Source organism: Ranitomeya imitator, chromosome 2 (assembly GCF_032444005.1).
Source record: "Ranitomeya imitator isolate aRanImi1 chromosome 2, aRanImi1.pri, whole genome shotgun sequence".
In the NCBI taxonomy this organism is placed as follows: domain Eukaryota; kingdom Metazoa; phylum Chordata; class Amphibia; order Anura; family Dendrobatidae; genus Ranitomeya; species Ranitomeya imitator.
The window spans coordinates 293,239,064-293,251,631 of NC_091283.1; the positions used below are offsets into that span (position 1 = coordinate 293,239,064).

Consider the following 12,568-nt stretch of genomic DNA (forward strand, 5'->3'; position numbering starts at 1 on the left):
GAGACTTAATCAGAGCAATGTTTTATTTACATTCAGAACTGGTTTAAGAGGTAAACAATTACCATTTCTCACAGAAATCTCAGACTTTTACTTATAGAAATACTGGATAAATATCATTTTAACAATAGATATAGAAATATTTCTAATTTTATAAAACTGCCTTTTTTTGCATAGAAAAACTTTATGCCTTTCCTTGTTTCATTTTATGCATTTCTAAAGTATTGTAAAAATGTAATATGCTGTTGGTGCATGCGGGCAGGACTGTCGGTAGGGTATGCGGCTCTGAAGCCCCCCCCCCCCTCAGGCCTGCCTCCGGTGTCTGAGATTTCGGTGTCCCGGACCTGAGATCATAATACCGGCCTTGAATTGTGAAGGACACGGCAGCCGATCCTGAGAAACATCCAAGGTGGGAATGCCCCATCATGTCGAAGAGAGTCTGCTAGATCCAGGCCTAGCAGACCAGTACTGGTGGGTTCATGGATGCCAGGAGGGAGCTGGCCTAAAGGAAGGTCTCGTCTTTTCCTGGCGGGTCAGGAAGTTGTCCCGTCGTTTTTTTTTTTGGACAGAACATTTCCAAAACAACCAAATTTGAACAGATCTCTTGGGAGGCAGACTTTAGTCCTCTGTTGCAGAAGCGAAGTACTCTTAAACTGATAGGCGCAGAGTAGGACGCACTAGAAAGTTGGCGTGCATGATTGTTCAGGGCGCTGGCGGTGTGGACCGGCCACCAGAGAAGGCCTAGACCAAAGCCTGGATATTTTAAGAGCAAGGTCACTGGAGCCTCTGGAAAACGTGGAGGCTGCATGAATAGGAAGGTTTCCTCAGGAGACGTCCACATTGCTCAGGGGAAAACTAGGACATATTTGTCCTGTGTTTTTTTTTTTTTTTTTAAAGTAGCCCCCTTACTGCCTCGTAGGATATACCAGTCCTTAAGATCACAAATCCTTTTTCGCAGAGCGATGATGAAGACGGGCATGGAATAACCTGGACGCAGAGAGGCGAGAGGGTAGGGCGATTCGTGGCATGAACGGTCCTCCGGGGAACCCCAAACACTCTTGATGTGTTAGGGCCTTGCCTCGTAGACCACAGATGATATGGTAGTGACAATTCTAGGTGGGAGATTAGAGTGACAATTCCACTGTCGCCCTCAAAAGCCATATCTGGGAAGAAAAAAAAAAAAATTAAAAAGAAAAATCGTTAATAAAAAAACCTCCCAAAACCTAAGGCCTAAACTGGGCTGGGTGGTCCAGACCCATGTCTTCCTCCTACTGACATTAAGTTAAAACAGATTAGCTTCGTGCTAGTTGGTGGTGTACCCTCCTCTACAGGAAATACCTAAAAAAAATTTTTGCATAGCATAAGCAGCATACACCCATTTTTTTTTTTGTGTACCCCAATGAAGCATTAGCTCCCCCACATCAACCAGAAGGCCACACAGCATAACCTCACTCCTCCAGTCAGAAACCTCCACCTCACATTAACCAGCGGACCCCACAGGATAAACCCAAAGCCCACCAGACATTCCCTCCCACAAGCGTAAATCCCCATATGACGCCCCCTGCCCCCAACCATAAATCCCATCAGACACCCCCCCAATCGGATGCCACCCCAGCTTAACCCCCCAGCATAAACCCCCATCGGACGTCCACCCCTCCTCCAAGCATTACTCCCATCGCACACCACGCCCACCCAATAATAAACCCCCACCGGACGGCCAAACCCCCACAGGATGTGGACCCCCCCATCCAGCACACACCCCCATCAGACGCGGACACCCCACCCAGCACAAACCCCCCCATCGGACGTCCACCCCCGACCCAGCCTAAACTCTTATCGGACGTCCACTCCACCCAGCCTAAGCCCTCATCAGCCCCCCAAACCCAACCCATAAGCAGGTCGCCCCCCCAATAAAGGGGATCCCTCCGTAAGCGGCAGGTCGCCTCCCCACGTCCCCCCACAGGCAGGTCGCCTCCCCACGTCCCACCACAGGCAGGTCGCCTCCCCACGTCCCACCACAGGCAGGTCGCCTCCCCACGTCCCACCACAGGCAGGTCGCCTCCCCACGTCCCACCACAGGCAGGTCGCCTCCCCACGTCCCACCACAGGCAGGTCGCCTCCTCACGTCCCACCACAGGCAGGTCGCCTCCCCACGTCCCACCACAGGGGTCCCCCAATAGCCTGCAGCAGGTCTCCCCCCACATCCCACAAGCAGATAGCCCTCAAATCCCACAACAGGGGTCCCCCACTAAAAGGGGTCCACCCCGTAAGCAGGTCACCTCCAAACCCCACCACAGGGGTCCCCCCCAACAGCCAGCAGGTGCCCCCCAAAATCCAACCACAGGGGTCCCCCACAATAGTCAGCAGCAGCAGGTGCCCCCCAAAATCCCACCACAGGGGTCCCACCACAATAGCCAGCAGCAGCAGGTGCCCCCCACAACAGCCAGCAGCAGTAGGTGCCCCCCCAAATCTCACCACAGGGGTCCCCCCACAACATCCCACCACAGGGGTCCCCCACAACATCCAGCAGCAGCGGTGCCCCCCCAAAAAGCCCACGACGGGGGTCCCCCACAACAGCCAGCAGCAGCGGTGCCCCCCCAAGAGCCCACCACGGGGATCCCCCACAACAGCAGCGGTGCCCCCCCCACAAAGCCCACCACGGGGGTCCCCCACAGCAGCAGCGGTGCCCCCCCACAAAGTCCACAACGGGGGTCCCCCACGGTGGTCCCCCACAGCAGCAGCGGTGCCCCCCCACAAAGCCCACCACAGCAGCAGCGGTGCCCCCCCCACAAAGCCCACCACGGGGGTCCCCCACAGCAGCAGCGGTGCCCCCCCACAAAGCCCACCACGGGGGTCCCCCACAGCAGCAGCAGTGCCCCCCCACAAAGCCCACCACAGGGGTCCCCCACAGCAGCAGAGGTGGCCCCCCCACAACAGCCGGCCGGCAGCAGCGGTGCCCCCCCACAAAGCCCACCACAGGGGTCCCCCACAGCAGCAGCGGTGCCCCCTCCCCACAAAGCCCACCACGGGGGTCCCCCACAGCAGCAGCGGTGCCCCCCACACAGACAAGCAGGTCGCCCACCACAGAGCCTCCCCCCAATAGCGAGCAGCAAGTAGCATTTTTTCACCCTGAAACCACTAACCTCCATGTGCCATGGCGTCCACAAGATATAATCATGCTGCTTTGCTGTGCCGCCTTCATGATGTGACTGAAAACACGCCCCTTCCCAATAGGACACGCCCCCCGGAAATGACGTCACACCTGGAAGGAGCCCATACACTCTAGCATTTACCAGACAGGTGGAGGCTGTGGATCTCATGGCGGGATTTCGTGCAGGATTTGGATTTTGAGTGTTTTGTGCACAATTTGCCTCTTCCTCCGTAGAGCAAAGCAGACAGGAGGGAGCTGTGGATGTCATGGCGGATTTCGAGGATTTTGTACAAGGTTTGGAGTGTTTTGGGTCGTTCTCCATAGTCACAGATCAGGTAAGTGGGAGTCTGCCTGGGGAGAAAGGGGTGATGTTGCTTGCATGGGGCTGCATGTGCACGCTGGAGGGGGGGTCTGCCTGGGGAGAAGGGGTGGTGATGCTTGCATGGGGCTGCATGTGCATGCTGGAGGGGGCTTGCATGGGGCTGCATGTGCATGCTGGAGGGGGCTTGCATGGGGCTGCATGTGCATGCTGGAGGGGGTCTGTCTGGGGAGGAGGGGGTGATGTTTGCATGGGGCTGCATGTGCATGCTGGACGGGGGGTCTGCCTGGGGAGAAAGGGGTGATGTTGCATGGGGCTGCATGTGCATTGGACTGCATGTGCATGCTGGACGGGGGTCTGCCTGGGGAGAAGGGGGTAATGTTGCTTGCATGGGGCTGCATGTGTATAGTGGAGGGGGGTCTGCCTGGAGAGAAGGGGGTGATACTTGCATGGGGCTGCATGTGCACGCTGGAGGGGGGTCTGCCTGGGGAGAAGGGGTGGTGATGCTTGCATGGGGCTGCATGTGCATGCTGGAGGGGGCTTGCATGGGGCTGCATGTGCATGCTGGAGGGGGCTTGCATGGGGCTGCATGTGCATGCTGGAGGGGGCTTGCATGGGGCTGCATGTGCATGCTGGAGGGGGCTTGCATGGGGCTGCATGTGCATGCTGGAGGGGGCTTGCATGGGGCTGCATGTGCATGCTGGAGGGGGCTTGCATGGGGCTGCATGTGCATGCTGGAGGGGGCTTGCATGGGGCTGCATGTGCATGCTGGAGGGGGCTTGCATGGGGCTGCATGTGCATGCTGGAGGGGGCTTGCATGGGGCTGCATGTGCATGCTGGAGGGGGTCTGTCTGGGGAGGAGGGGGTGATGTTTGCATGGGGCTGCATGTGCATGCTGGAAGGGGGGTCTGCGGGGGAGATGGTGCTTGCATGGGACTGTGTGCTGGTGGTCTGCCTGGGGAAGCTGGTGATGCTTGCATGGCACTGCGTGCTGATGGTCTGCCTGGAGAAGGGGGTACGTTGCTTGCGTGGGACTGCGTGCTGGGGGCGCTACCTAGGGAAGGTGGTGACATTGCTTGTGTGGGACTGCGTGCTGGGGGTCTGCCTGGGGAAGGGGGTGATGCTTGCGTGAGACTGCGTGCTGGGGGTCTGCCTGGGAAAGGGGGTGAGACTGCGTGCTGGGGGTCTGCCTGGGCAAAGGGGTGATGCTTGCGTGGCACTGCGTGCTGGGGGTCTGCCTGGGGAAAGGGGTGATGCTTGCGTGGGACTGCACACTGGAGGGGCCTGCCTGGGGACGGGGGTGATGCTTGCGTGGGACTGCACGCTGGAGGGGCCTGCCTGGGGACGGGGGTGATGCTTGCGTGGGACTGCACGCTGGAGGGGCCTGCCTGGGGACGGGGGTGATGCTTGCGTGGGACTGCACGCTGGAGGGGCCTGCCTGGGGACGGGGGTGATGCTTGCGTGGGACTGCACGCTGGAGGGGCCTGCCTGGGGACGGGGGTGATGCTTGCGTGGGACTGCACGCTGGAGGGGCCTGCCTGGGGAAGGGGGTGACGTTGCTTGCCTGGGACTGCATGCTGGAGGGGCCTGCCTGGGGAAGGGTGACTGCATGCTGGGGGTCTCTGTTGGAAGGGGGTCATGTTCCTTGCGAGCGGGGCTGTGTGTCTGTTGGGAAGGGGGGCTGCGTGCTGGGGGTCTCTGGGGAAGAGAGGCTGTGTGCTGGAGTCTCTGTTGGGAAGGGGGTCATGTTGCATGCGTGGGGGATCTGTGTGCAGGGAGGTCTACCTGCTGAGTGGGGCTGATGTTATTTGCATGGGTCTGCATGGTGTGGGGGGCTGTTGTCACGTACTGTGCAGGTCAGTGTGTGATGTCACTTGCGGTGGGGGGGTGTAGGGAAGAATAGTGCTACGTGTGAGGGGGCGAACAGGGGAGGGGATGAATGATGATGGAGATCTGAGGGATTGATATTACTTAACATGAGAATCTCTGCCTGATGGTGAGTCGGTCCTGTTGTGTGGTTTTTTTTTTTTTACGTAAAACTTTCTTATTAATATTATTGGGCGCACATGACGTCAGGTTGATGACTGACCCATGACCTCTAGGAGCAAAACTGCGTGATAATGTCTCCAGATCCCGGGCTTAATTCTCTCCTCGCACGCTATTCTGTTCAGTATTAGCCTGGTGGCCACTGGTGTCAGCCACTACTTGAGTTTTCTATATGATTTTTTTCTGTTTTATTATAGGTATTGTGGCTTTTCCCCATCCTGTGTCCCTCAGAGCAGTGACCTCCCTGCAGATGTCATTTCATCACTGGACTTCTCTTCACCAAGTGGAATGCTTGTGCCCCCACAATCCATGTGAGGACCCAAAGTGATGACACTGTGGTGTCTGATAATGTCGGGCCCCCCTGCCTCCCCGGCCCCGTCGGGGCCCCTCCGCCTCCCCGGCCCCGTCGGGGCCCCTCCGCCTCCCCGGCCCCGTCGGGGCCCCTCCGCCTCCCCGGCCCCGTCGGGGCCCCTCCGCCTCCCCGGCCCCGTCGGGGCCCCTCCGCCTCCCCGGCCCCGTCGGGGCCCCTCCGCCTCCCCGGCCCCGTCGGGGCCCCTCCGCCTCCCCGGCCCCGTCGGGGCCCCTCCGCCTCCCCGGCCCCGTCGGGGCCCCTCCGCCTCCCCGGCCCCGTCGGGGCCCCTCCGCCTCCCCGGCCCCGTCGAATTATGTGTTAAAGGGAACCTGTCACCCCCAAAATTCAAGTTGAGCTAAGCCCACCAGCATCAGGGTCTTATCTACAGCCTTCTGTAATGCTGTTGCTGTAGATAAGCCCCCAATGTATCCTAAAAGATGAGAAAGAGGTCATATTATACTCACGCAGGCAGTCCGATCTGATGGGCGTCGCGGTCCGGGGCCTCCCATTTTGATAGGATGACGTCCTCTTCTTGTCTTCACGCTGCGGTGCGCAGGCGCAGGTTAAGGTCAGAGAGGCCTGGGGCCGGCGCACTGCAGTACTTTGTGCTGAAGCCACAGTGTGAAGACAAGAAGAGGACGTCATCTGATGAAGATGGGAGGTGCTGGACCGGACAGCGATGCCCATCGGACAGGATCGGGACTGTCCCTGGGTGAGTATGATATAACCTCTTTTTCTCATTTGTTTAGGATACATCAGGGGCTTATCTACAGCATTACAGAATGCATTACAGAATGCTGTAGATAAGCCCCTGATGCAGGTGGGCTTAGCTCACCCTTGATTTTGGGGGTGACATGTTCCTTTTAAGCACCACAATACAATTTTTGCAGCTAAAGCACAGGGGATTTTGGTACAAAATGTGTTTTTGCTTTTTTGTCATTAATCTGTCTTTAATGTTTAATTTATTGTTTTGATTTCTTAATCTCTTTATTATTCATTTGTATGTATGCATATATTTATATATCTCTTTTTTTATTTCTAACTATTTGACTTGTAATAAACTTGTTTGACAGCTATGAGTTGAATTTTCATTTCTATAATTCTTAAGCGCGGGGTGATATTAGTGGAGGGTAACGCAGTTGGATCTGTATCAGGCTGAGTTTACACATTGCAGGTTATTGGGGAAACGATCTGTAGGGACGTCCTCACCAGTAGACCAGACCCGCACTTCCATGTAGCCCATACAGCCGGACTAGCTGTATTTTTTTTTTTTTTTTTAAGTCCATAATTGTTTTTTCTTTAAAAGACATAAGCTGGTTTTCTCTGAGGGTTTGACTGCTACTGCCACCACTTATGGGACAGCCTGTGACATATTTTCCAGAGGAATAATGTATCTCTGGAATGTTAGGCAATATTCACATTTTAATTTTTTTGTACTAATGGTTTACAAAATTCTGACGACCTGTGACACAGCTGGAATGAATGTCGCATGTATTTGTCTTGCTCCATCAATTAAGGAATCTTCCCCTCAGACCTCCTGGAGACTTCACAACCCTGGATCAGACCTAAATCACAGGACAATAAAACCTCACCCTCCTCATCTATGAACTGCTGCAATATTTCTGGCCACAACTGTTTCCCCCTCCCATATTGATAGTTCTGCATCACTTGTCTTATTTATGGCCAGTTCTGTATAATATGTGACTCTTCACATTTTATCTCGCTTTTGTTAGCATAAAAATGAGATGAGTGCAATCCTGTAAATGTCGGCTGCCCTCGGAGCAATGTTCTATCAGGCTGGGCAGATCTGTATTCAGCTGCAATGTGACTGAGCTCAGATGGGTGTGAGCAGAAAACATAGGATGCCATACGGCCCATCAGTGCGACATTTATAAAGATACAATTCTGTAATATGGAAAACTGGAAATGGTCCTGTAAGATTAATAAAAACTGGGCTAGTACACCAATGAGAAGTGGGAACAAATCATCGTGGATCCGTTCTGGATGAGAGTGGGAGCGCTTTCTGTATCCACTGCTGTAAGCCTCCTCCTATACTGAGCCTGATAAAGACCAGAGGAGACTCCCAAGACGCTGGCTGCAATCATTGTTACACTTCTCCTTCAAATGGGTATCAACCACTAATGATTCTCAAATTTAAAATTATTTTTTTTTTTTAATAGAAAAATTTAGACAATTACCGTATACTGTTTATTTACCACCCTTGTGCAGCATGCCGTAACAACCTGATGCACGCTGCCAGTAATGAAGCATGGTTCAGTGTGCCCTAATTCAGCCTCTTCTCTACTGGGAATTATTGTTGGGGGAGTCACATGAGGAGAGCATCAAATGAAGGTCGTGGTGGAGGTGACATAGTTGATCTGGCCCGTTACATGAAACACGTTCCTCTGGTGCATGCAGTCCACGGGATGTTGTGTACCATATCCTAGGCACGAGCACCGCTGGATGGATAGTGAGGCAATAACATGTGCAGACGGTGTTTGATTGGATGGCTGAGAGCGCCTCTAGTTCCTTCCACTGGGTTCACTGCTGAAAGTGCAGAGTTTTCACCTGAGGACCGTGGGCATCTTTCTACCACCTCACCCCCTTGCAAATCGGCCAAGCAGTATCAGCCCAAAGTCATGAAGCAGTCTCTTCTGATTTTTTTTTTTTAAACATTTTCTTAACCTGAGCACCACCTGCATCTGAGTTCTAAGTACGAGCTGCAGTAGAGTAGACACCTTAAAAAACATGACAGATGTGAGCTTTCCTCCTGCTCCCTCTTCTGCTGCGGTCTTGACCTCTTCATCCAGCTCACGAACAACAGCCTACCCGCAAAGACAGGATGTGACAGCACCACCACCAGCAGTGTCACCAAGCATCTCCACCCTGTCCCATGGAACTGTTCATCTCTCCATCACCCAAACCCCATAAAGAGGAAATACTCCACTACCCGCCCACAGGCCCTGGTCCTGAATAACAGCATTTACCAATTCCTGGCCTTTAAACACTGCCATTCCAGCTGATGGAGAAAAAAACATTTAAAAAAAATGATGGTGGTGGCTGTTGCGAAGTATGTGGTTCTCATCCACCACTAATGTTTCAAGTTGGCCATCCCTGCCCAGCACACACATGTTGCAACCAAAATCAGGTGTGCACTGTGCAACGCCATCAGTGGCAAGGGCCAGATAACTACCGATACGTGGACCAGTAAGTATGGGCAGGGACGTTACATCTCCCTATCTGCACACTGGGTAAATGTGGCAGCTGGGACAGAGGAGGAAGGCGTTCTAGCGCATGTCCTACATCTATTGTTGGACATTGCTCTGCCCATGTGGCCTACTCCACTTACTCCATCACCTAGCAGTAAGACTAGCACCTGCAACTTCAACACAGCCAGGGGGAAAAGACAGTAGGCTGTTCTCAAACTCATCATTTTGGGGGAATAAACGAGACTGATGAGTGGTTGGTGCTGCTGGACCTAAATCCAGACCTGGTGGTGTGCAATAACGGGCGAAATCTGGTAGCAGCTCTAGGCCTAGCTGGTTTGACCACATCCCTTGCCTGGCACATGTGTCAAGTTTAGTGGTGCAAATCTTTCTTAAAAATTACCCATATGTGAGAGGTCGTCTGTGCACGATTATGGCGTTCACACCCTGCAGCTGCTCGACGGTCTGCACTGCAGCTTCACTTCTACCTTCTCGATCAGCGCCTCATATACGACATATCAACAAGGTGGAACTCAAAAGTTGAATACGCTTTAGAGGCTATGTGCGAGCAGAAGCAATACTGGAGTTTCAGCTGCAGCACGCACGGGCGAGTAGTTCTGTGGAACAACACTACACCATGTCGTGAACACAACAGGGTGGCACTCAAAGTAGCTCACGGGCATCACTGGAGCATGGCAGGGAGGACATAGACCATACACCTCCCACAGAGGACAGTTTGTCTTTGCCTCTGGGCAGCCTGGCATGAATTATTATTATTTATATAGCATCATTAATTCCATGGTGCTGTACATGAGAAAGGGGTTACATACAGGGTTATAGATATCATTTACAGTGAACAAATTTACAATGACAGACCGGTACAGAGGGGAGAGGACCCTGTCCTTGCGGATTTATGTTCTATGGGATAATGGGGAAGAGACAGAAGGTCGGGGGTGCAACAGCTCTGGTGGTGGGGAGGCGGCAGAATGGTTATTGCAGGCTGTAGGCTTTCCTGAAGAGATGGGTTTTCAGGTTCTGTCTGAAAGATCCGAGGGTGGTGGCACTGGTGGCTAATCAGACGTGTTGAGGTGTTGAATTCCAGAGGATGGGGGATATTGGGGAGAAATCTTGGAGGCGGTTGTGTGAGGAATGAATAAGTGTGGAGGAGAGTAGGAGATCTTGGGAGGATCGAAGATTACGTGAGGGAAGATATTGGGAGAATAGTTCAGAGATATAGGGAGGGGACAGGTTGTGGATGGCTTTGTAGGTCAGTGTTAGTAGTTTGAATTGGATTCGTTGGGGAATTGGGAGCCAGTGGAGGGATTTGCAGAGGGGAGGAGAGAGGTGGATTAGCCGGGCAGCAGAGTTGAGGACAGACTGGAGTGGTGCAAGAGAGTTAGCAGGGAGGCCACAGAGGAGGGTGTTGCAGTAGTCGAGGCGAGAGATGATGAGGGCATGCACAAGCGTTTTAGTAGATTGAGGGCAGAGGAAGGGACGGATTCTGGCAATATGTTAGAGTTGGAGGCGACAGGAGGTGGCAAGAGTTTGGACATGCGGTTTGATGGACAGGGCAGAGTTGAGAGTTAGGCCGGCGTCACACTAGCGAGTTTTACGGATGTATGAGAGGTGTAGAAAATACGGACTGCACACTGTACAATGATTCTCTATGGCCCAGCTCCTATCTGCCGTATTTTATAGATCCGTATTATACAGTCTTTTACGGCCGTAGTAAATCGCAGCATGCTGCGTTTGTCAGCGTATTGCGCAAAAAAAAAAATCGCCAATGAAAGTCTATGGGGGCGAGAAAAATACGGATTACACACGGACCAACAGTGTGACTTGCGAGAAATACGCAGCGGTGTTCTATAGAAAAGCCGGCAATTCAGTGCGGTGTACAGTTAAATCACACTGACAGGTTAGAATAGAATAGCTAAAATAAATGTCTATACATAGTATAGGGATGTATATATATATATATATATATATATATATATATATATTAGTATTCCATGCAGCGCTAGATAGCAGAAAAGCCGGTAATTCAATTGCCGGATTTTCCTATCTCCTTCCCCAACCCGACATGATATGAGACATGGTTACATACAGTAAACCATCTCATATCTCTTATTTTATTACATATTCCTCTTTAGTAATGTAAGAAGTGTCTTGGTGTAAAATTTGGGGGCTCTATCTATTAAATTAAAGGGTAAAATCGCAGAAAACATTGTCTCCCACGCAATTTTCTCCGCCAGAGTGGGAAAGCCAGTGACTGAGGGCAGATATTAATAGCCTGGAGAGGGACCATGGTTATTGCCCCCCTCCCCCCCCAGCTAAAAACATCTGCCCCAGCCACCCCAGAAAAGGCACATCTGGAAGATGCGCCTATTCTGGCATGTAGCCTCTCTCTTCCCACTCCCGTGTAGCGGTGGGATATGGGGTAATGAAGGGTTAATGTTACCTTGCTATTGTAAGGTGACATTAAGCCAGATTAATAATGACAGATTAATCAATTATGACACCTATCCATTATTAATCCAATAGTACGAAATGGTTAATAAAACACACACACGTTATTACAAAGAATTTTAATGAAATAAAGACACAGGTTGTTTTAATATTTTATTATACTCTTAATCCACCTGAAGACCCTTGTCACCTGAAACAAAGTTAAACAAAACAAACAACAATATTCCATACCTTCAGTCGTTCAGTTTTGTCCCACGCTTTAAATCCATCTTAAGGGGTTAAATCATTTTACACCCAGGAGCTCTGCTAATGCAGCTGTGCTCGTGGCTGTAAAAACCCGGGGAATGAATGGAATGTAGGGGAATGACCTGTAGTTACCTCGAGTCGCGGTGATGCGCCCTCTGCTGGATGTCCTCATATGAACTCGAGCCTGGGAACTTTTCAGAATATTTTCCCATCCGCGAGGCAGCGGATTTCAAGTGTGGGAGAGAGCATGATGCCGCTTACCATAATAGATAGATCAGGTAGGGGGGATTTGCGAAATGGAGGAAAGATGATGAGTTCGGTATTGTCTACATTGAGTTTTAGGAAGCGAGAGGTGAAGAAGGAGGATATGGCTGATAGACACTTCTGCTGGTTGTCCTCATATGACCTCGAGCGTGGGAACTTTTCAGAATATTTTCCCAGCCTCGAGGTCATATGAGGACAACCAGCAGAGGGCGCATCACCGCGAATGAAGGTAACTACAGGTCATTGACCTACTTTCCATTCATTCGCTGGGGTTTTACAGGCAGGAGCACAGCTGCATTATAGCAGAGCTCCTGCCTGTAAAATATTTTAACCCCTTCAGATGGATTTACATCGTGGGACGTGACAGATCATCGGAAGGTATGAGATATTGTTGTTTTTTTATTTTTCCTTTGCTACAGAGTGAGGGTCTTCAGGTGGATTACCAGGATAATAAAATATTCCAACAACCTGTGTTTGTATTTCATTAAAAGACTTTGTAATAATGTGTGTGTGTGTGTTTT

The 12,568-nt window shown here is 51.9% G+C and overlaps 2 long non-coding RNA genes across 2 annotated transcripts; one reads left to right on the forward strand and one right to left on the reverse strand.

The window, feature by feature from the left end:
• On the reverse strand, positions 1-3,206 carry LOC138663276 (uncharacterized). Its single transcript, XR_011318143.1, has 2 exons — positions 3,141-3,206; positions 1-1,160 (listed from the first exon to the last, which is right to left on the reverse strand). It is a non-coding gene; the product is annotated as an uncharacterized lncRNA (long non-coding RNA).
• Positions 3,207-3,299: 93 nt separating this feature from the next.
• Positions 3,300-6,941, forward strand: LOC138663277 (uncharacterized). The gene is made up of 2 exons (XR_011318144.1): positions 3,300-3,483; positions 5,711-6,941. It is a non-coding gene; the product is annotated as an uncharacterized lncRNA (long non-coding RNA).
• The last annotated feature ends 5,627 nt before the right edge of the window (positions 6,942-12,568 follow it).